Source organism: Ovis aries, chromosome 1, assembly GCF_016772045.2.
Source record: "Ovis aries strain OAR_USU_Benz2616 breed Rambouillet chromosome 1, ARS-UI_Ramb_v3.0, whole genome shotgun sequence".
Lineage (NCBI taxonomy): Eukaryota > Metazoa > Chordata > Mammalia > Artiodactyla > Bovidae > Ovis > Ovis aries.
Window position 1 is genome coordinate 32,008,313 of NC_056054.1, and position 24,648 is coordinate 32,032,960.

General features: G+C 42.6%; 1 protein-coding gene and 1 pseudogene across 5 annotated transcripts in view; one reads left to right on the top strand and one right to left on the bottom strand.

Annotated features, from left to right (window-relative positions):
- DAB1 (DAB adaptor protein 1) overlaps positions 1–24,648 on the bottom strand; it is a 1,363,191-nt gene that overhangs the window by 401,691 nt on the left and 936,852 nt on the right. The gene's annotated exons all lie outside the window — the stretch shown is intronic.
- LOC114115661 (small ribosomal subunit protein eS6-like) lies at positions 924–22,962 on the top strand (annotated as a pseudogene).

Here is a 24,648-nt window from a genome sequence, read left to right on the forward strand (position 1 = left end):
ATTTTGGTCCTAGAGAGTTTTTTTTTTTTTTTTAAAGGGGGCCTAAAATTGAATATCCCATTCCTATTTATAGTAAAGGGACATTTCCTAGGAAAGTGCCTTGTAAGGAATCAGATCCCTCTTTCCTCAGCAGTTTTTCCCCCTGGCCATCTTGGGTCTATTTGGATTCCTTCCCTGATTGAAACATGTCTCAGGGGCTCTCACTGCTGAAGGGGTAGAAGCTTATGATAGGTCCATAGCCATGGGGTGTGCCCAAGGCCAGAATTAATGGGATAGACGCCAGTATAGTCCCAACTTCAGAGATAGAGAGAAAAACCATCTCAACAGCAAATGCCAGCATATTTCTAGGAGAGTCTTAAAGAGCTCTCCCAAATAAAACTTCCAAAATTATAATATCAAAAGTATGGGAAATTGCTTAAAATAAAAAGGCAAACTATCAGACATGGGCCTTTACCACAGCCATCAGCCAAATTGGACCAGAGATCTGGGTGATGGGCCCCAACTGCCATTCACTAGCTGCGGAACCTGGGGACTTGCCCTGCTTTCTTAGGCCTCAGCTGTCTGATATGAAAAACAACTAGGCTGAGCTAAGATATAAGAATAAACTGTTTCAGGCTCCCCTCGTGGTCTAGTCATTAAGAATCCACCTGCCAATGCAGGGGATGCTGGTTTGATCCCTGATCTGGGAAGATCCCACATGCTGCAGGGCCACTAAGCCTGTAAGCCACAACTACTGAAACCACTGCAATGAGAAGGCTGTACATTGCAATGAAGCATGGCCCCACGCGCTGCAACTAGAGAAAACTCGCATACAGCAATGAAGACCCCGTGCAGCCATAAATAAGAAAGTGCAGCATTTTTATTTTTAACAAATCTGTCTAGCTCTTTGTCATGGTGCCTCGGAGGTCGCCGGCTGCTTCGGGATGAAGCTGAACATCTCTTTCCCTCCCACTGGCCACCAAAAACTCATTGAAGTGGACAGTGAATGAAAACGTTATGCCTTTCATGAGAAGTGTATGGTCACACAAGTTGCTGCTGATGTTCCAGTGAAGAATGGAAGGTTTCTGTGGTCTGAATTAGTGGTGGGAACCACAAACAAGGTTTCCCAGTGAAGCAGGGTGTCTTGACCCATGGCTGAGCCCACCTGCTACTGAGTAAGGGGCATTCCTGTTACAGACCAAGGAAGACTGAAGAAAGAAAGTGCAAGTCTATACGGGGTTGTACTGTGGGTGCCAATCTGAATGTTCTCAATTTGATCATCATTAAAAAGGGGAGAAGGATATTTTTGGACTCACTGACACTCCTCATGGCCCAGGGCCCAAAGGAGCTAGCAGAATCTGCAGACTTTCTAATCTCTCTAAAGAAGATGAGGTCTGCCAGTATGCTGTGAGAAAGCCCCTAAACAATGAAGGTAAGGAACCTAGAACCAAAGCACCTGAGATTCCGCATCTTATTAAACCTCTTCTGCAACACAAATGTTGGCCTATTGCTCTGAAGAAACAGCATACTAAGAAAAACAAGAAAGAGGCTGCAGAATGCGCTAAGCTTTGCACCAGAAGAATGAAGCAGGCCAAAGAAAAATACCAAGAACAGATTCCCACGACATGCAGGCTGTCCTCTCTGAGAGCTTCTACCTTTAAGTCTGAGTCCAGTCAAAAACGCCATATTCTAAGAGTAACAATTAAGATCAGGCATCAAAAAGAAACAAACCATCTGGAAAGACCTTTTCAGCTTCAAAATCAAAGGGATAGAAGAATATTTATAACAACATATTTCATAACAGTAAAAAATGTAGAAACTCACCAAATGACTCCATTACTAGGTTAGATGGAGAGCGATCCCAGGAACAGAATACTACCCAGCAGCAAAAATTAATGAACTATAGGTACATGCATCGACAGCAAGAAATTTTGAAAACACAATGCAAAACAAAAGTGTTTTCTGGTAAGATTACATTTATGTAAAGTTAAAAGGCCAGAAAAATGAAATCAAATACAAATTGTTTAGGGAGACCTATGAAAAGACACCAAAGAAATGACTGACATGAAATTCAAGCTAGAAGTTACCCGGGGAGTAGGCAGGGGGATGCTATCAAGGAGATCTTAGGAAGTTTCGAGTGATTAACAGTGTTCTCTTTTGTGGCAATGGGGAGTGGGTACCTGGGGTTTCATTTTATTTTTATTTGCTTCAGTTCAGTTCAGTCCAGTCCAGTCGCTCAGTCGTGTCCAACTCTTTGCAACCCCATGAATCGCATCTGCTTATTGTTCATTAATTGTCTACATATGAGGTCATTAATTGTCTACATATGAGATCATAAACTTTTTTGCACATATTCTGCATTTCATGATAAAGAAACAGGTCTAAGGAGGCCCAACATTTTAATTTAAATGGTCTACTACATTCCAACCAGACACATGATACACCATTAGACCCTGCAGCAGCCTAGAGACACAGCTAATATTGTGCTCAATTAGCAAAAGAGGAAACTGAGGTTCTGAGCAGTGCAGTAAAGAGGAGCGGCCATGAGTCAGGTGGGGTCTCTCTGTCTGCAAAGACTATGCACTTCCCACCATACCAGGCTTTGGATATCAGTTCAGTTCAGTCACTCAGTCGTGTCCAACTCTCTGCAACCCCATAAACTGTAGCACTCCAGGCCTCCCTGTCCATCACCAACTCCAGGAAGTTTACTCAAACTCATGTCCATTGAATCAGTGATGCCATATAACCATCTCATCCTCTGTCGTCCCCTTCTCCTCCTGCCTTCAATCTTTCCCAGCATCAGGGTCTTTTCCAATGAGTCAGTTCTTTGCATCAGGTGGCCAAAGTATTGGAGTTCCAGCTTTAGCATTAGTCTTTCCAATGAACACCCAGGACTCATCTCCTTTAGGATGGACTGGTTGGATCTCTTTGCAGTCCAAGGGACTCTCAAGAGTCTTCTCCAACAACACAGTTCAAAAGCATCAATTCTTCAGCGCTCAGCTTTCTTTACAGACTATCAGGCCAAGTCTAATTCTGTGCCCCATACTCCCAAGAAGGCAAGAGCCTCAGAAAGATATGTCCTACTCAAGGGTGGCGAGGAATATATAATTAAAAGAGCAGGAATCATAATCTAACCCTAAAGTAACAGGCTCTTTCCAGTATGTGTGGCTAAATTCTATAAACTAGAGGCAAGGAGAAACTGGTGTTCACATGCTAGCTCCCAAAAAGAGGAAACAGGCTAAGCCTCTCCAGTTTATCCTCTTCTGATCTGGCTTGCATGAGGTCCCGGACTTATCTCTGATTTGTGCAGCAGTGGAAAGGTGTGCAGAGAGATAGAATGATGCTAACATGACAGGGTAAAAATAATTTTCATATCCAAATGTGTCCTGCTCTTTGCAGGACCAAGGTCACTAGGTGCAAATATGTTCATGCTCTCCTTCTCCCGGCCGGAAAACAGCAAAATGGCATTACTCAGTGTGCTGCTATCCATGGATTTCCTCATTTAAATAGTGCTATTGTCTCTCTTGTTTATGAGTTTGTTTCTCATCTCAGGAAACTTCAACCCACACATCAGCTACAAATGTGCTCCCTTCCATTTTTTTCCCATTACTCTTAATTAGGTAGTAAAATACAATCCACCTACGTGAACAAGATGGGTAAAAGAAAGTAATAGCTAAATGCATTTTTCATTTCACACATAACAATTTGTAAGCAGAGAGTCAGAATGTCCCCTGAAGCGAACCATACAATGCTTCCACCAGTGATGGAGGGTCTGGCTGTTTATATCCATCATGGAACGTCAGAGATGAAAGGGATGCCAGGAACCCACCCTACTATCCAGCACGGTGTCTGGCACACAGTAGTGGCTTATGAAATGTTTGAATGGTAAATAATGCCAGTTCATAATTACAGTAGCTAATACATATAGAAAGAGCTTATCATATGTAAGATACTATTGTAAGCATTAGATCTATGTAACATTTCATCTTGATAGATATATCATTAGATTAGCATTGTCATTATCCTCACTTCAAAAACTAAGATTCCAAATGATGGAACTTATCCACCGTCACACAGCTGGGGAGCAAAAAAGAGGATCCAGGCTGTTGACTCCAGCACCTGCGTTTTTACTCCCATCACTATTCTGAGCATCTATTAGAAGAGATGGGAAGAATGAAGCACAGAAATGTAAAATGACTGTACAAAGCTCACATACAATGGTACCCTGGAAAAAATAAAAAGCCCTGGAGTGTGAAAGACAGTTTCCAATCAGCGCTAGATGTCTTACATGTTTGGGGACCTGAGCTACACGTGTGTTCAGAGACCTACTGGGAGTGGGCATCAGTTTTTCAGAGATTCTAGGACTGGTGTCAGTTTATATTTGCATGTTTCCATCTCCACCTCTGTAAAATGAAGGCAGTCACGTCTATGTCCGCACACTGCCGTGAGAATCAAGTCAGCAAAACAACAAAGGCTCCCCAAAATGCAGCTACCCATAGAAACCTTGTAAGTTCAAGTCTTAAGTGTCATGCCATGCACATGTCTTTCCATTGCATATGGGCAAACATACCCAAGAGGTATTTTTCCTCTCACCTCCGAAAACTAGCCAAAGGCTGATATCAGAAACACACTAAGAAAAAGTCACACTTTATGGTAGGGGACAGCTGAATAGGGATTGAAAGGAAATAGCTTGGGACTCTGCTGCTGCTGCTGCTGCTAAGTCGCTTCAGTAGTGTCCGATTCTGTGCGACCCCATAGATGGCAGGCTCCCCCGTCCCTGGGATTCTCCAGGCAAGAACATCGGAGTGGGGTGCCACTGCCTTCTCCGCTTGGGACTCTAGAAAAGTGAATATTACATTCGCTTCATCATAGTGGCAGAAAAATTTCCCCAAAGAATTAAGAGGACAGACAATAATGCTTAATGGTTAAAGTTGGGACGATGGAGACAGACCCTGCGTTGCACACTACCTCCTCTGCTTGCTAGCAGCAAGTCAGGCAACCTCTCCAGGCCTTGATGTCCTCATTCCTGCTATGAATGCCATGATGATGTATCACAGTGGCTGGCAGCGAGCAAGAGCTTAATCAATGGAAGTAAGAACTCAAACCGTGGGATGAGAGAAGGGGAGAAAAGAGATCCAGCCCTTCCCCTGGGGTTGGTACCTATGCAGAAGAAATAGAAATGGCCACAAACAAATGAAAAGATGCTCAACATGACTAAGTGTTAGAGAAATGTGAATTAAAACTACAGGAAGGTACCAGCTCACTACGGTCAGAATGGCCATTATCAAAAAATCTACAAAAAATAAATGCTGTTTATTGTAAAAGGGAACCCTCTTACACTGTTGGTGGAAATGTAAATTGATACAGCCACTATAGAGAACAGTAAGAAAAAAAACAAAAAAGTAAACTAAAAATAGAACTATCATATGACCCAGCAATCCCACTCCTAGGCATATACCCAGAGAAAACCACATTTCTAGGACCAAAAACTTGATACTCTAAATAAATATTTTCCTTTTCCATATTTTACTCATCCATCATGAATAGAAAATTTGTGGATAAGAAATACAAGTGATGCACACATATGTCCCCAAGCAAGGGCCTACCAAGTGGACACAGAGGGAATGTTATTATACAAAACAAATGGCGTACATTTTCCTGTAATGGGAACAGCCCACTGAATCCTCAGAAGAGTCTTATAGTTGGAGCCAGAACAGGTTCTAAGCTTGGCTCTGGGTTTAGGCTTGAGATGAAATCATGGACAGCTCTGAACTACTGGGAAACTTCCCTCTCTGGAACATGGGGATTCTTCGTGTGGTCAGGATGAACATCCACGTACAAGGTCGGGGACCTAGCACTCAAACAAGTCCACATGTGAGTATGATGAAAATAAGGGTTATTATTAATGAGCATCCTCATTATGGAGAATGAGGGTGACATCAATGAAGGACTCAACCAGGATCATTCAACTAAGAAGTTAGGAAACCAGGTCTTGAATCAAGGTCTATGTTCTTGCACGGCACTATGCTGATTAACTCTCTTTTCAAGCCACCACTCCTCCTGCGGTGACCCTCACATTCCCTGGCTGCCGGTGTCACCTCCAGCAAGAACTTTCTTTGCCAGTCTCCACTAATAGTCCCCAAACACAGTCTTCTTATCTTGAATATTATATCCAGCGGGCATTGTCTGATCGTATCTCAGTCTCTCCATCAAAATGTGAGCTCCTAAAGGCAGAGCCCATGTCCTGAAAACCTCTGCGTCTTGTTGTCCAGCAAAAACAGCTGCCCAGGAAATATCAGCTAACAAATGACTACAATCAGGAGTGTGCAAAATAAGGTAATAAGCAAGTTGCATGCTTTTCCAAAGGAAAACTCAACAGAAAGGACTCCTGGATTCAACTTGCAGCTTTGCTAGTAACTAGCTTTTTAAATAAATAATAGCAAAGGTCCCATTCTCTGGACCTCTAGGTTACTCACAAAGTGAAATAAAATATTTGCACTTGACTATTTTTAAATTATCATTTTCTAAGTCCAAATACATCTATGTTTTAACAATCTAGGAAAATTATTGTTTATCTGTGTGTGTGAATCTTGGACTAATTTTACTGGGGTGGGGTGGGGAGAGAGTGAGATATTTAAAAGACAAGCCTCCCTCCCACAAAAAAATCTGTGACCTTGGACAAGTCATATCATCTCCAGTAAATTTCCTCATCTGTAACTCACGAAGGCTGAACCAGGTCATTTAAACCATCTTTTCTGATTTTAACTTAAGTGCCTTTTGATTCTATTTTCCTCCTCAAGCTTTAAGCCCCGACCTAGAAATCCACTGGACCTTGTAAATATTTTTTATGGTCCATTTAAAAATCACACCACTGTACTGGTCAAGCCCACAGGACAAGTTTAAATCTAAAGCTTAAAAAGTGATCTCAAATACCTTCCAATAATAGTAAACTTTTGTGCTGTTTCAGCATCAATTTTGGGAATGGTTGTGATGCTTTGACTTGTTTATAACTTTAAATGTAGTCCTTGGAAATACAGTCATCATGGTGAGATTGGCCACAACTCTGGAAGGGCAGCCAGGGCAGTTTTGGGAATGGGAAGCGGTTATATGCACAGCTGTGATGATCTGGGAATGTAAAATGAAATAATTCATCCCCCACTGAACCATAACATTCTCCATCTTGCCAGTGCAGATTCAAAAAGATTCAACAGGCCTCCCTGGACCTGGGCCCCCAAGGCATTGAGTGTAATGTTCAAAGGTGGCAAAGTATCTGGCCTCTTAAGTGTTCATTTGTGGAGCATCCCACATTCAACCTCAGACTACTGTAATTGCCACAAAAATGCATCTACGGTGGCATGTGACCATGGATGTTTTGTTAATTCATCTTTTCAATGTATTTTTTACATGCCAGGTAGCCATTCAACCTATAGCTACTGAGTATCTGCTATGTGCTGGTCATTATATGCTGAGAGAGAAAAGAAAAAAAGAAAAAATTCTCAGCCAAGTTTTTATGGAAGGACAGATAAATACATGTGCATATACATAAATATATAAAAGAATATGCTTATGAACGACAAATACATATTTAGAGACAGGTAATTGGTTTCTTCTTCATCCAGCACATATTTCCTAGGGGCTCATTACTTGACTCGAAGTCCCAGGCCATGGGGATACAGAAAACACACAGCCAGCCCTGCCCTCAGGCCTCACTTGCTTGAGGAGAAGTTAACATATGAACAAGGGTTTGTATTGTATCCCTGGGGTTTGAATGTGCCTCTCCTTTTATTTATTTATTTTTAATTATTTATTTTAATTGGAGGTTAATTACGTTACAATATTGTATTGGTTTTGCCATACATCAACATGAATCCTGGATGCTTGGGGCTGATGCACTGAGACAACCCAGAGGGATGGTACCGGGAGGGAAGAGGGAGGGGGGTTCAAGATGGGGAACATGTGCATCTCAAAAGTCTCAGATGTCACTTTGCTCTGTGTTTAGAATGTCGAAGTGCTTTGAGTGGACACCACTTCAAGGCAGTGATTCTCGACCAGAGGCTCTTTACCCCCTAGGGGACTAAATCTGCAGACATTTTTGGTTGTCAGAATGGTAGGAGGAGATGCTACTGACATCTACTGGGTACAGGCCAAGGATACTGCAAACCATCCTATACTGTACATCATCTGGCACAAAATGTCAATGGTACTAAGACTGAAGGGCTTCCCACGTGGTACAGTGGTAAAGAATCCGCCTGCCAATGCAGGAGACTCAAGAGATATAGAATTGATCCCTGAGTTGGGAAGATCCCCTGGAGGAGGAACTGGCAACCCAGTCCAGTATTCTTGCTGGGAAATTCCACGGACAGAGGAGCTGGTGGGCTACAGTTCATGGGATCACAAAGGGTCAGACACGACTGAATGACTGAGCACAATGCTGATATTGAGAAATCCTGATGAAAGTATGTTTGGCCATTCTAAAAATGTTAGGGTTAAACTTTAAAACTAAGGGACATTTATAGAATTGGAAAATTGAGAAAGATGCCTGTGGTTAAGTTTAAAAAAAAAAAAAATCTAAAGAATTGAAAAAAAAAAACTGTTCAGTTGGATTTGCATGGAAATAATAAACATGTGCAGGCTGCATTAATGTTTGCCTTACCCGAGAGGAAATTCAGGGACATTTACAAATTATGACAATTTCTCTTATACATGCCATAAAATGGTGTGTTTAATACCTCCTGATTTACCAGGGGGAGAACAGTACTCCAGTCTGCCTTTGGTTTTCCACCTTGTGGGACCCACTGTTTAAGGCCTTACATCTCTCAGTTATGAGAACTTATCTCCAGAAAGACACATGGGCCCTGAGGCCTCCTTTAAGATTTGAAGAAGGCTGTAATTCAACCATCAGACAATCAATATTCCAATTTGGAATTTAGCGCTTTGGAGCCACCAGAATGTTCAGAAACACACATAAAGGATCTGCTTATGATTGAGGCCCAAATCATATTTATAATAAAATCACCTAATAAAAACAGTAATGACCTCCGGCTGACTTAACACAGCATGCTTTGGCACACAAGCTCCCTGAAAGGATTTTCACAGCCTTTGCCTTCAAGATAATACATCTAAGCTCCTTTTTTTTTGGTTGGGTTTTTTTTTTTTTTTCCCCCAAGACTGAAGAGCCCAGACAGAAGAAAAAAAAAAAAGAAACTATCACTTTGCTTTCATAGTGCCAACATGCACAGTACGTATGGCAGATTATCTTGTAATAATATGATATTGTCCTCAAGAACTCTCTCCACTCATACATGTGACCTTTAAGATGAACGTATAATAAACTTCTTGGTTCATCCCCTTTACAAGCAAAATTCAATATCTCTCCCCTTCCATGGCTACCTTACAAATAAATCAAGATGACCACTGATTGACACATTTAGCTGCTGGTCTGTTTGCTCCATCCCTCTGCCTCCTCTGACCAGCTTCCATGACCCCGTAATGATGCTCAGAGGCTATAAAATTTTAACAACACATAGCTGGGCTGATAATCCAAGTGAGCAGTTAAGAGCATATAAAGTTTCCTGGGAGAGAGAGCAGAGAGAAAGAGGAGAGAGAGAGTGTGTGTGTGTTTGTGTTTAACAGAAATAGTCCTGGTACAACCCTCCAGGCCTAGCTGCAAACGCCTGTATTTAATGGAAAATAAAAGCATGCGTGCTTAGTCACTTCAGTCATGTCCAGCTCTGCGACCCCATGTACCATGGCCCACCAGGCTTCTCTGTCCATGGGATTCTCCAGGCAAGGATACTGGAGTGGGTTGCCATCTCCTTCTCCAGTGACTAAGTATGAAGTGAGTGAAGTGAAGTCGCTCAGTCGTGTCCGATTCTTTGCAACCCCATGGACTGTCTACCAGGCTCCTCCGTCCGTGGGATTTTCCAGGCAAGAGTACTGGAGTGGGGTGCCATTGCCTTCGGGAAAATGAAAGAGAACAGTGCAAGTCCAAAGCAAGGTGGAGTGGTCTGAAGAGATCTCAACTTCTCAAACTAAATAAGTTTATCTCCTTTGCAAATTGCCCAGGCTCTACATTTTATCATTTATGAGCTACTGTTTCCACATCTGGAAATTACTTCCTGAATCTATTAGCAAAAGTGGATGAAAGGAAATCAGTGGTCGCAAATTCTGGTCCAAGTGGAATAAATCAGAGAGGGTGGCTTCCCTTGACACTGGCACAGACATGAACATATTTCAAGAACATAATCGCTGGGTCTTATAAAATTCAAGTTCAATTTTTTCCCACTACAAATTTTATATCTGCATCACCATTCTGAAGTGCACATCAGAAGATACTTAAAGGATTATTAAAGAAGAACTGGATATAATTTTTCCAGCCTATTTCAGACCCCTTCAGGAAGCATATCCCAAAGGGGAAAAAGCAATATGTGCTTTTCAATTAAGTGAGTACAATTCTGGCTTGAAAATCCTTACTATGGCATGCCCAGGAAGAAAGGTCCCTTTGCAGGTATCTGAATTTGTTGACACAGGAATGCTAAGTATACTCGTGACAAATTAAGACACACAAACCAATTAACAAACAAAAAGTTTAACAGTAAACATCTGTCGAATGAACAAATGGATTATTTTATTATTGATGAAAGGGCCAAATATTTTGACAGGAAAGTAAACAAGAAAAGAAACAAAAAAGCTCTAAGAATGGATAAGCATTTTCATCAAAGCCATTATAATATGGATCACCTAACGGTACAAAGTTCTGTCATTTCAATGCATGAATCACTGATAAATCAAGAACATGTAAATCTTTATTAACTCATTTTAAACATCTATATTAACATATTAATTCTTGCCTGGAAAGCAAAATTTTGATGGAGGGAAATGATCATACAATTTAACGTTCTACTAATATTTGACATAAAAAGAAATTTATCCCAAAGTAAACTGCCTAGATAAATTCAGAGCTGTATTATTTGGGGGGGGGGGGCGGGGAATGAAAGTGTTAAGTTGTAAAGAGATTTAACCTTTCTGAGAGACATGACCGATTCCCTCCACAGTCCCAGCCCCTGTCATCCCTTTGGCCTCTGCTCTCATATAGGACAACCTGGCGCCCTCTGAAGGTTCTGTCTGGGTAGGTCTCAGTCCTGATGGCACATTACATACATTTATGGATGGACCTTTCATAAATCACCTAAGTTGCATTCCCTGAGATGATGATGTAATTGCTTTGGAACTAGCCCGTGCATAGTATTTATTACATAAATTTTAATATACAGCCAGCTTTGGGGGGCTCTGCCTCATCCCAGGAGTGTAGCTCCAAGCCCACCCTGTAAGGCTGGAAGGCTGAAAGTCCTCCCTAAATTTTCACAGGGCTCAGCATCCCATCTTTTAGTGGTGGGTCCTGCTATGACTTGCTAATCTGTCCCAGGTCTCAGGGTTCTTTCTGCCTGGTTTTGGAGACACTAATCTGAAATGATGGTACCTTCATTTACAGCTTGTTTCATCACCCTGATAGACCCTTTGGTCTATCCTTGGCTGTGCCAGAGGATGGCATATTTGGCAGCTGATAGGGACAATGCAGGGCTTCCCAGGTGGTGCTAGTGGGAAACAATCCGCCAGGGCAGGAGACACAAGAGACAAAGGTTCAACTCCTGGGTCAGGAAGATACCGTGGAGTAGGAAGTGGCCACCCACCTGTGTTCTAGCCTGGAAGATTCCATGAACAGAGGGGCCTGCCTGGCAGGCTACAGTCTGTGGGATCGCAAAGAGTCGGACACGACTGAGCACGTAAGCACGCATGGGGACAACGGGGTTCCCGTGGGCTTAGTCTCAAGCTTACCCGAAGAGAAGCACTCCAAGCAAGCACGTAGCTGTCTCTTCTCCCACTTGTTTCCTCCACCACAGCTGAGTCCTTACTATCATGTTACGTGGTTGACCCACAGGTGCTTGCTGACCCCTAGAACTGCCCTTGAAGTCACGCAACACTCTGAGCACCATTAAAGGAGTAGTGGAAACTGAGGCGATGTCTTTGCCTCAGGCCACAGAGCCAGGAAGCTGCCAAGGTGAGACATGAACCCACCTCTGATGACAGAGGCCACCTGTCCTAGTCTGCTCAGGCTGCTATGACACAGCACTACAGACTGCGTGGCTTGAACGACAGAATTTCATTTCTCACAGTTCTAGAAGATGAAAGCTCAAGGTACCAGCCAATATGGTATCTGATGGAGTCCACTTTCTACTCTGTAAATAGTTGTCTACAGTATGTCCTCACCTTCAGAAGGGGGAGAGCATCTCTCTGGGGCCTCTTTGTTAAGGGCACTTATCTCATTCATGAGGGTTCCACCCTCATGACCGAATCAGTTCAACTCAGTCACTCAGTCGTGTCCGACTCTTTGTTACCCCATGAACCGCAGCACACCAGGCCTCCCTGTCCATCACCAACTCCAGGAGTTTACTCAAATTCATTTCCATTGAGTCGGTGATGCCATCTAACCATCTCACCCTCTGTCATCCCCTTCTCCTCCTGCCTTCAATCTTTCCCAACATCAGGGTCTTTTCCAATGAGTCAGCTATTCGCATCATGTGGCCAAAATATTGGAGTTTCAGCTTCAACATCAGTCCTTCCAATGAACACCCAGGACTGATTTCCTTTAGGATGGACTGGTTGGATCTCTTTGCAGTCCAAGGGACTCTCAGGAATCTTCTCCAATACCACACTTCAAAGCATCAATTCTTCTGCACTCAGCTTGCTTTACAGGCTGACTCTCACATCCATACATGACTACTGGAAAAACCATAGCCTTAACTAGATGGACCTTTGTTGACAAAGTAATATCTCTGCTTTTTAATATGCTATCTAGGTTGGTCATAACTATCCTTCCAAGGAGTAAGCGTCTATTAATTTCATGACTGAATAAGCACCTCCAAAAGTCCCACCTCCAAATATTACATTGGAATTAGGGATCAAATATGAACTAGGGCAGGGGGAGGGGAGAGCACCACATTCTGGCTACAGCAGTCATACTTCCAAACCCTTTGTGCTTGCTCTGATTCAGGTACTGCACTATGTTCTTTATATAGATTTGCACATTTCATCCTACTAGACCCCTATGTGGCTGGTCAGATAGGGAGACTGAGGCACAGACAAGAATACGCCATATGGCCAGGTCCCAGAGCTAGAAAATGTTCAAGGCAGGTATTGAGTCCAAGCTGCTTGGCTCTAAAGTCCAAACTCTGGACCACTCATCCCCTTCCCCTTCTCAACCACCACACTAGGTTGTCCTGGAGGTGACAGCAGCTCCTGTGGCCCTCTGTCATCATTCTCAGGACCCTGCAGTGATATAAGTGGCTGCTTCCACCACAGGCTGAAACCATCTGCATGTACTCACTCCCATCTCCTTCGAATCTAATACAGTACCCAGCATATTTAATAAAGAGCTGTTCTATCCATGTATCTATTCCTTCATTCAACTGACATTTTGTGCACCACCTTCTGTAGCTTCCAGGGATAGGAAGATGACCCGATTGTGATTGCAGTCTTTGGGGAGTTTATATAAGTATGGAGGCAGGGACACAGCTGTCACACACCATGACAAGTGTGCTCACAGAGAAATAAACAAGGCATGGGAAGGGATGGACTACAAATGATCCAACAGTAACACAGAAAGCCCAGCGTCCCCGCTTCATGACTCCACTGTCCTGTCTTCCATATCCACCCAACCCAGAAAATATGCTACTTTTCCTAAGAATTTCCCAACACTGGCAGCTATGCCAGGGCTGATGGCAAAGCACTGCAGTTTTGAAGTATGCAGCCCCTGGTTGAGCCCCTTCTACTCCTAGCCCTGGGTTTCTCTAATCTGTCATCAGATATTTACAGTGATCAGCTCAATGGGCAGAGTATCACACTGCTTTGGTCTGGTCTGGTCTTACTCACTGATGGGAACTGTCACGGGGAAGCTTGTACTGCCTAGTGGAATAATGCCTACACTGCTCTAGCTTCGAAAGGTCCATTAGCCTCCTCTAGGTGTAAGGAAAAATTCGATTCTTTGTTTCTCACTATATGGTCTACTGCTAGAGGATTAGTATGAACTGCAAGAATTCATACATGAAGTTCATCCCTGCATGAACGCAGGGATACCAGACTGTTTTACTCACCACCGTATCCCCAGGGCCAGAAACAGTCCCTGGTAACATATTGGGCGCTCAATAAATATCTGTTGGATGAATACAAAATACCTATTTGCTTACATGTTTGTTCTCAGCTACTTGTGAGCTTCTTGGAGGCAGGGATGACTTTTATTTTTATCTCTGGTACCTAGCAAAGTGCCTGGCATATAACAGATGCTTAATAAATGTGTCATGAATGAGTGAATGGACAGGTGGAGGGAAAAATAGAAAACTTTCCTAAGACAAAGAGACTCATCAAAACACAAAGCCTACTAACAAATTACCATCATCAACTAGTTTTATTAAGGGACAAGACAGGGTACTATCTCGCTTACTTTTCTTAATTTCCTTAATTTTTAAGGAAATTTAAAATTTCCCTTAAGCCCATGCATGCATGTAGACACACTTGCAAGAACACAGAATCTCAGTGAATTATGTTAAGTCCACCTGCAAGACATGAATTTGATTATGGAATCCAATAGAGTTAAAAGGCCAAAAACTGATAAGCAGTCTATTCATATAAGGAAGTATTTCTCAGAAGTGGTCTAGGGTCTACCTACATCAAATCAACCCACGTATCTTGTTAAAAATGAAGCTATCCCAGCCCTACTACCTGTCTACACAGTCAGAGTTTTTGGGGAGAGGCATCCAGTAACTGGAAATTTTGACAAGCTCTCCAGGTTATTTGCACCCACATAGGCATCTGACTTCCCTGGTGGCTCAGATGGTAAAGCGTCTGCCTACAATGCAGGAGACCTGGGTTCAATCCCTGGGTTGGGAAGATCTCCTGGAGAAGGAAATGGCACCCCACTCCAGTCCTCTTGCCTAGAAAATCCCATGGATGTTAAGAGCCTGGTAGGCTATAGCCCATGGGGTCGCACAAGAGTTGGACACGACTGAGCGACTTTACTTTCATTTTTCATAGGCAACAATATATTAACATATATAGTCTTCAACTTTAGCTACCACCAAGGAAGGGTGTATTTGAAAGTTAGGCAAAAGGAACTACCCAGAAGGTAATGCAGAGGACTTTTGTTCAGTGAGACCTCCCTCTTAGTAACTCAAAGACTCAAAAATAGCATTACGTTACCTCAGAAATTTCTACCAGTCAGGGCCCAGCAAAGTTTAGAAGACCTCCTCAAGCTGGGATGACCACAGCAGAGGTTGATAAAATGACTAGGTACAAAGGTGCAGGCAGCGTTACAGAGAAGCCAAAGGGGACAGGGCAGGACGAAGGGCTAGGAGCTTTTCCTGGGGAGCCGTTACAACCCCAAAGCCTGCAGGGACAGGCAGAGTGGTTATTAGAACTTAATACCGAGAGGCTGGGTGGACAAGACCATTCTATGGGTCTGTGACCTCTGGCGGAAAAAAACAGCCAGCCTGCGGTGATCCTGAAGGGACAGAGATGGAGAAAAAGTCCCCAGCTTTACTCGGGGCCCTCCATCAGCCCCCTGCCCACATTGCCACCAGGAAAACAAAGCAGAAGCCAGAGGACAAGCAGGCTAACAGAACCATAGAGGTCCACCTCCCAGGACCCAGAGAGACAAATGGAAGATGTTCAGCACAAATCCCCAGATCTCTGAACAGAATCCCATCCTGGCACTGCATATCTGCAGCTCCTCTGCCAGAGGGCAAGTATCTCCCAATAATTAACAACATACATGTGTATGTTAGTCACTCAGTCATGTCCGACTCTTTGCAACCCCGTGTACTGTAGCCTGCCAGGCTCCGCTGTCCATGGGACTCTCCAGACAAGAATACTGGAGTGGCTTGCCAGTCCCTTCTCCAGGGGATCTTCCCGACCCAGGGAATCAAACCCTGGTCTCGCTCATTGCAGGCAGATTCTTTACAGTCTGAGCCACCAGGCAATCCCAACAATTGAAACAGCCATTAAGTTATCATGCACAGTCCCAAGGTGAATTTGGCAACAAAACAAAAACTGGGAACACTCCACCTCTGCCTAAAAATGAGAGGGATGCAGTTATCAAAGAAATAAGAGGAGTTTTAGAGTTGACGACCTTGTTGAAAATCCTGGGGCACAGGACCTCAAGTCTGAATGTCTTTCTCAATGCCAAAATGGGTATAAATAAAGCCCCATAACTCTGCCTACACTGGAATGTCTCCCCTAATCATCACATGAGATATTGGGTATTAAGTGTCTTCCTGAAATTGCCAAGCCCTATAAAATGTAAGTTATAATTGCCCCCCTAAGTACAGTGCAGATGTGCAAAATCTGAGCATGAGGAGGAGGGAGCAACTCATTTTGTTTTCACACTTGAATGATCTGTGCCCAAATCAAAGGCGAACCGCAACATATGCTTTCATGTGAGTTTCTGTATTTTTAGCAGTGCATTAGGGAGACGGAGTCACTGGGATGCACTGAATTTGGCATCGCAGCACAGCATGCCTCAGCAACTTGGAGGTAGGTTAAGACCATATGTTTAACAGCCTTTCTCATGAACCCAAAAGGGGAACAGGGAGGCTATCACCGCTTACTGAAATGGCTGCTACTTGAAGCATTTTCTACCTTTGATTAGTTTCCCTTTTAACATAAATGAATGGTAGGGAAGTGAGAAGATCACTGGAAGAAATGCCCAAAGACCCTGGCTTTGCAATGCTGACTCTATCACCAGCTGAGTTGTACCTGTGGGGTGCTGAAGCTAATGTGGAATTTTCAAACTGTGATATGGGTGGCCTGAGGGTGATTTTTGCAGTTGTCTCAGGGCCTAACAGGAGCGTCCCTGAAGGTGAGAATGAGGAGGTGGTGAGGAGGGGCTGCTACCTGAGAACCCTTTACAGGCCTCTAACAACTTCACAGTGTGGAGTTATGGGTAGAATCTCACTGCTTAACATACAAAATGCATGATCAAAAAGAAAACATTTCAAAGTATATGATCTTTAATATCCCTTAAAATATGAGATAGATTTTTGAACTCCATCACATCCCATTGCATTTGAAGCTGTGAAACCAGAAGTATTTCCCCAAACTTTCCTTCCAGTCTAAAGCATGAACCAATGTACCTAATGAGCTACAAAGTAAGAATCATCTACTCAGAATGAAATTAATACTCTGGCTCACAGGCAGGTTTGTAATAAATACTTTTTTTATAATAAAGACAGACTGGGTCTTCTGCCCCAGGAACAGCTTAGCTGCTTTAGTGAGAGTTTGATCACTACCTGTTAGCAACTGCTACCTATGGATGGAAACACACGTGATGACCTGCATCATTCAACCAAGCAGTGCTCCCAGGGGAAAACAAACAATACTGTCTGCTTGTTCACCAGCTGGAAAAACCATCTCCAAGATTCAGCATCACTCACTGGATAAAGTTTAATCTCCAAATCACACACCAAATATGACTTACCATTTGCTCCACTGGGCGGACAGGGAAACTGAGACATGGAAGAAAGAAATGAAACCTTTGTGTTGAAGGTCAAGGACTTGTTTTAGAACTCCATCACTCATGAATACTGACTGTGGGTAAGTTACCTCATCAATCTGGTCCCAGTTTTTCCAATTGCCAAATGCAAACACAGACATTACTTCACTTGTAAATCCATGTTAAATTCATAGAAAAGTGTTTGGGATATAGTAAACACTTGGTTAATGGTAGCTATTGCTTTCATCATTTTTGTCAGTAAGTTAAAATGTGCCAAGCACTTTGTCAAGATTGAACAGACCATTCAACAAACATTTACTGACTACCTAGAAGGTGCTGTACACAAATCAAGAAGCAACAGTTAGAAGTAGACATGAAACAGTGGACTGGCTTAAAATTGGGGAAAGAGCATGTACAGACTGTATATTGTCACGCTGTATATTTAACTTCTATGCAGAGTACATCCTGCAAATGCCAGGCTGGATGACTCACAAGCCAGAATCAAAATTGCCAGGAAAAATATCAATAACCTCAAATATGCAGATGATACCACACTAATGGCAGAAAGCAAAGAGGAACTAAAGATCCTCTTGATAAGGGTGAAAGAGGAGAGTGAAAAAGCTGGCTTAATACTCAACATTCAAAAAACTAAGATCATGACATCCTGTTTCATCACTTCATGGCAAACAGATGGGGAAAAGTGGCAACAGTGTCACAATTTATTTTCTTGGACTCCAAAATCACTGTAAACAGCAATGAAATTCAAGGACACTTGCTCCTTGGAAGAAAAGTTATGACAAACCTAGACAGCATATTAAAAAGCAAAGACACCACTTTGCAGACAAATGTTCATGTAGTCAAAGCTATGGTTTTTCCAGTAGCCATGTACAGACGTGAGAGTTGGATCATAAAGAAGGCTGAGTATCAAGAAGTGATGCTTTCAAACGGTGGTGCTGGAGAACACTCTTTCGAGAGTCCCCTGGACAGCAAGGAGATCAGACCAATCAATCCTAAGGGAAATCCACCCTGAATATTCATTGGAAGGACTAATGCTGAAGCTGAAGCTCCAATACATTGTCTATTTGATGCAAAGAGCTGATTCCTTGGAAAACACCCAGATGTTGGGAAAGATTGAGGGCAGGAGTAGAAAGGGGTGACAGAGGATGCGATGGTTGGATGGCATCACTGACTCAATGGACATGAGTTTGAGCAAGCTCAGGGAGATGATGAAAGACAGGAAAGCCTGGCGTGCTACAGTCCATGGGGTCACAAAGAGTCCAGCACAACCTAGCAACTGAACAACAATAACTACGAGGGGCTAGACACAGTTCCTATTTCATTTAATCCTAAAACAATATGAAGAAGACATTATTATCTCCATTGTCCACATATGAAAATCAAGCCTTAGAGAAATTATTAACAATAAACTAAAAACTGTCTGACCAAAATCTCCTAGGCTTTATCTTTCCTTGATGCTGCTATAAAGGTGATATAGTATTGTGCAAATAAATCAGCTAGCCCAGAGTAGGTCTTAATAAACAGTCTATCAATAAACAGTCATTGATAGAATCATTTATGTTACCATACTGTCTAGTACACTTTTTCCCTAATATGAGTCAATTATATACCATCTTTGTACTTTTAACACCTTTGTCTTTTCATACTGATTTTTTAAAATTTGGTATAGATTCATATTATTATTAAATGGGTGAACAATTTTTGTAACACTCAAAATAACACTTCTGTGTTATTGACATATCCTGGCACCTCAGAAAATCCTCATGAGATTTCTAAAAAACTATCTCTTGATCTTAAAAAATTTAGGGCAGTCAGCATATGTTTCTATGGTGTGAGGATATCAGTTATTATAGCTTTTAAAAATTATTTTTGCTATGCTCTATATAAATTTTAAAAATGTTTTAAATAGTTGCTATCACAGGATGACAACAGACATTAACTTCTGGTCTATTTCTGCTTTATTGACTATGCCAAAGCCTTTGACTGCGTGGATCACAATAAACTGTGGAAAATTCTGAAAGAGATAGGAATACAGACCACCTGACCTGCCTCTTGAGAAACCTATATGCAGGTCAGGAAGCAACAGTTAGAACTGGACATGGAACAACAGACTGGTTCCAAATAGGAAAAGGACTACATCAAGGCTGTATATTGTCTCCCTGCTTATTTAACTTATATGCAGAGTACATCATGAGAAACGCTGATTGGAAGAAGCCCAAGCTGGAATCAAGATTGCCGGGAGAAATATCAATAATCTCATAGGCAGATGACACCACCCTTATGGCAGAAAGTGAAGAGGAACTAAAAAGCCTCTTGATGAAAGTGAAAGAGGAGAGTGAAAAAGTTGGCCTAAAGCTCAACATTCAGAAAACGAAGATCATGACATCTGGTCCCATCACTTCATGGGAAATAGATGGGAAACAGTGGAAACAGTGTCAGACTTTATTTTGGGGGGCTCCAAAATCACTGCAGATGGTGACTGCAGCCATGAAATTAAAAGACGCATAATTAAAAGTTATGACCAACCTACAGAGCATATTGAAAAGCAGAGACATTACTTTGCCAACAAAGGTCCATCTAGTCAAGGCTATAGTTTTTCCAGTGGTCATGTATGGATGTGAGAGTCGGACTGTGAAGAAAGCTGAGCACCGAAGAATTGATGCTTTTGAACTGTGGTGTTGGAGAAGACTCTTGAGAGTCCCTTGGACTGCAAGGAGATCCAACCAGTCCATTCTAAAGGCGATCAGCCCTGGGTGTTCTTTGAAAGGAATGATGCTAAAGCTGAAACTCCAGTACTTTGGCCACCTCATGCAAAGACTTGACTCATTGGAAAAGACTGTGATGTTCAGAGGGATTGGTGGCAGAAGGAAAAGGGGACGACAGAGGATAAGATGGCTGGATGGCATCACCGACTCGATGGACGTGAGTTTGAGTGTTCTGGGAGAGTGTGATGGACAGGGAGGCCTGGAGTGCTGCGATTCATGGGGTCGCAAAGAGTCAGACACGACTGAGTGACTGAACCGAACTGAAAATGACTTTGTCTAGATTTTTTGATTGAAGTACAGTTGATTTAGAATGTTCTATTAATTTCTGTTCTACAGAAAAAAAAATTATTCTACATTGTTGATGTTGTTCAGTTGCTCAGTCATGTCTGACTCTTTGTGACCCCATGGACTGCAGCACGCTAGGCTTCCCTGTCCTTCAGCATCTCCTGGAGCTTGCTCAACTCATGCCCATTAACTCGGTGATGCCATCCAACCATCTCATCTTCTGTCATCTCCTTCTCCTCCTGCTTTCAACCTTTCCCAACATCACAGTTTTTTCCAAAGAGTCAGCTCTTCACATCAAGGGGCCAAATTATTGAAGCTTCAGCCATCAGTCCTTCCAATGAATATTCAGAATTGATTTCCTTTAGGACTGACTGGATCTCCTTGCAGTCCAAGGCACTCTCAAGAGTATTCTCCAGCACCACAGTTCAAAGGCACCAATTCTTCGGCATTTAGCCTTCTTTACGGTCCAACTCTCACAACCATACATGACTACTGGAAAAAACACAGCTTTGACTATACAGACAAAATGATTCTACATATTGATATTTTTTAATAAGTGATTAGCAACTCAGATAATTCAGATAAACAGAATGGTACAAAGCCTGGAACATAATGATAATGACAATAACAACAACAACAACGTGTTTACTATTACTGTTATTGCATGCCAGCACTGGAGATATAAAGGTGAAATAGCATAGGTCTCTCCACTCATTCAGGTATAAGTCTAAGGAGGAGACACATAAAGCAGTACCAAGCACACAATGGAACATTTTACAGCAGGAGCTAAGGTCTGTGTCTGACAAGAAAAATCAAGAAAGGCTTCACAGAAGAGGCAGCCTTCGATTTATGACACACAAGATGAAGAGGAGTTCGTCAAATATACAATTAAAGGGCATTCCTAGCAGAGAGGCTGTGTCTAAGTCCTTCTCCATAACCCAGCCAAGCAAGACATAACAGCCTGCTGATGACATCTGAAATGTAAACAGGTGATGACTATGAATTTCCTATATCCCCCCTCGCCAAGCTTGTTTCACCCCTTTCCTAAAATATTTTCATTCCAGAGACTTCCAGGAGGAGGACAAGGAAGAGAGAAAAAACCTCTGGGGTAATCTGCTTATTGTAAAGAAATACAACTTTGTGTTCCTTTGTCATTCCCAAAGGGATGCTTCTATGTGACAGGCTAATCACCTGCAAAATTACCGTGAGGAGCTGGCTCTTAGTTACACACAAGCAGAACGGCATTCAGAGCATCTTCACATGGTTGGTTTTATAACTCAAGAAAGACTGCTCTGATTTAGCTTATTTTTCCAATTCAAACTCAGGAGATAATGAAACAAATGGATACTGCTACCTGTCAAATGAGAGGGAAAGAGAACCACAGGAAACAAGTCTTGGGTAATCAATCTGGGCTTCTCACACTGAGGCATGGAGATCGTGTAATCATTGTGGGGGCCAGAGCATAAAGCATAAGGCTCTTGAGTATTTTTATATAGAAGACGTTACTCTTAAAATACTGATGATGTGCCAACGCCTGTAGATTAAGTACTGCCTTGTACAGCGAAGTTGCACACATCACTCATACAGATTGCTCACTGTGGTCTCGCTTGGTCTCTGGTTTTTTTTTCAGGTCCAAGAAGCATCCCCACCACCGCCCTAGCAAAGCTTTTAATGGAAAAATTGTATGAGGAAACCAGTCTCCCCACTATTTTCTCCCGCACACACCATCTGCCTTGGCTCACCCGCATGCACAGAGGCTCCAAAATACTGAAATAAATCTGTGGTGCCTGTACAATCAATTCTCAAAGAACACAACTTTACGGTTCTGTGGCCCCTACCAACCCCTTCATATTAACAATGGGGCACTGGTTTCAAGGTTTATTTCAGACCTGATGGTGTGAAATTAAATTTTTAGCTCACTGCTTTCCCAGATCTAATGCTAACCCCTGGTCCTGGGATGTCCTGACCCAGAGCATTTTCCCAAGACAAGATGCTGAAGGCAGCTGTGGCTGCTTCTTGCAGGTACCAGCAAAGAAGCTACTGGATGGCCCTCTTACTTGTTTGTCTGTACAGAGCACGTGCTCTGAGGCTTAGGTTTTCAGTTAAGTCTCTCAAGCATACAGGGTGCAATAGTGCTTTCATTTTCCTTTGCTCTCTCAGCCCAGAGACACACCCACACTGCTGCACACCTCATCCCAGGATACATCAACAGGCGACATGCTGTGTGTGGCTGGGAAGATCAATTACAAACCAACATCCTCACACATCAGCAAGGAGGTGGCTGAGGATCAGATTAGAGATACTGCTCTGCTAATCACCTACTATGAGCCACTAGCCAAGTGGCTTCCCCTCGCTGAGACTGTTCCCTCTTAATGAGGATGAATACTCACCTCTCTATGTTGGTTAGAGGCTCGCTTGTTCATTCCTTCAACAAATATTTACTGAGCACTCTATTAGTTTTCTACTGCTGCCCTAACAAATCATCACAAATTTACCAGCTTCAAACAACACAACTGTAACTACATTTAGTGCTGTAGAAGTCCAACAACAGTCTCACTGGGCTAAAATCAACTATCAAGAGGGCTACCTTTCCTTCTGAAGCCTCCAATGGAGAATTCATTTCCTTGCTTGTTGTAGCTTCCAGAGGCCGCTGATTCCTTGGCTTGTGGCCCCTTCTCCCATGTGCTGCAAAGCCAGCAATGGCAGGTTGATTCCTTCTCATGTTGCCATCTTTCTGGTTCTCTGCAGCCAGGAACGGTCTCAGCTTTTAAGGACCTGTGTGATTAGACTGGGCCCACCTAGATAATCCAGGATAATTTCTCTTCTCGAGGTCCTAATCTTAATTCTATCTGCATAGTTCTTTCGCCACATAAGGTGACATATTCACAGGCCCTGAGAACTGAGGCATGGAAATCTATGGGGGTCCTTATTCTGCCTATCACAAACACACACTCTATACGCACACTCTATACGTGCATGCTCAGTCATGTTTGACTCTTTTGTGACCCCATGGACTGTAGCCCAGCAGGCTCTTCTGTCTATGGGATTTTCCAGGCAGGAACACTGGACTGGGTTTCCATCTCCTCCTCCAGGGGATTTACCTGACCCAGGGATCAAACCAACATCTCCTGCATTGGCAGGTGGATTCCTTACCACTGAGCCACCTGGGAACACTCTGCATACATCAGTGAACAAAAGCAAAGTCCCTACTTCAGGGAGTAAACATTCTAGTGGGTGGGGAGAGACAGCAAACATTAAAAAAAAAAAAGAGAGCAAAGTATTCAGTATGTTAGATGCTCTGTGTACTGTGGAACAGATAACAGCAAAAGAAGGTAAAGAGGAGTATCAGGGTCGGGGGACAGACTCTAGTATTAAAGATGGTGGAAATACATATTAGAGGGTAGAATGCATGAACCTGAGATCATGTAAGGGGTACAATGATCGGGAAATTAAAAGGCCATTAATTTTCAGAAATAGAGTTAAAGGATCTAGCACATAATCGCTCATGTTTCCCTTTCAACAGTGATGATTTTCCTATGAAGAACCCTAGTTAAAGTTTGTCCCTTTGATTCTAAGAGTGGAGTACCTGGCCCAGTATAAGACAAGTTTTCTAGCATACTGATGGAAGTATGCTGGACGTTTGGCAGAAGAGTACAGAGGTCCAGCCCTGCAAATGACTGGCTGTGAGACCTAGAAACATCAATTTCCTTCTCTGGACCTCAAAGAATTTCTAGATTGACTGGCACTTACCCTGGGAACTTCACACTATTTGGAGAATAAAGATCAGTATGTGTAATCAAAAAAAGGGTGGTAGTACCATAAAGACAGAACTATAGGCTGAAAAAGTAGAATAGAGAGGCCAAAAATAAACCCTCACATATATGGTCAAATATTAAGAATTCACATAACTCAACAACAACAACAACAAAAATAACTAAATTTAAAATGGGCAGAGGACTTTAGACATTTTTTTCCAAAGAAGACATATGAATGTCTAGCAAGCATATGAAAAGATGTTCAATATCACTCATCATTAAAGAAATGCAAATCAAAACTACA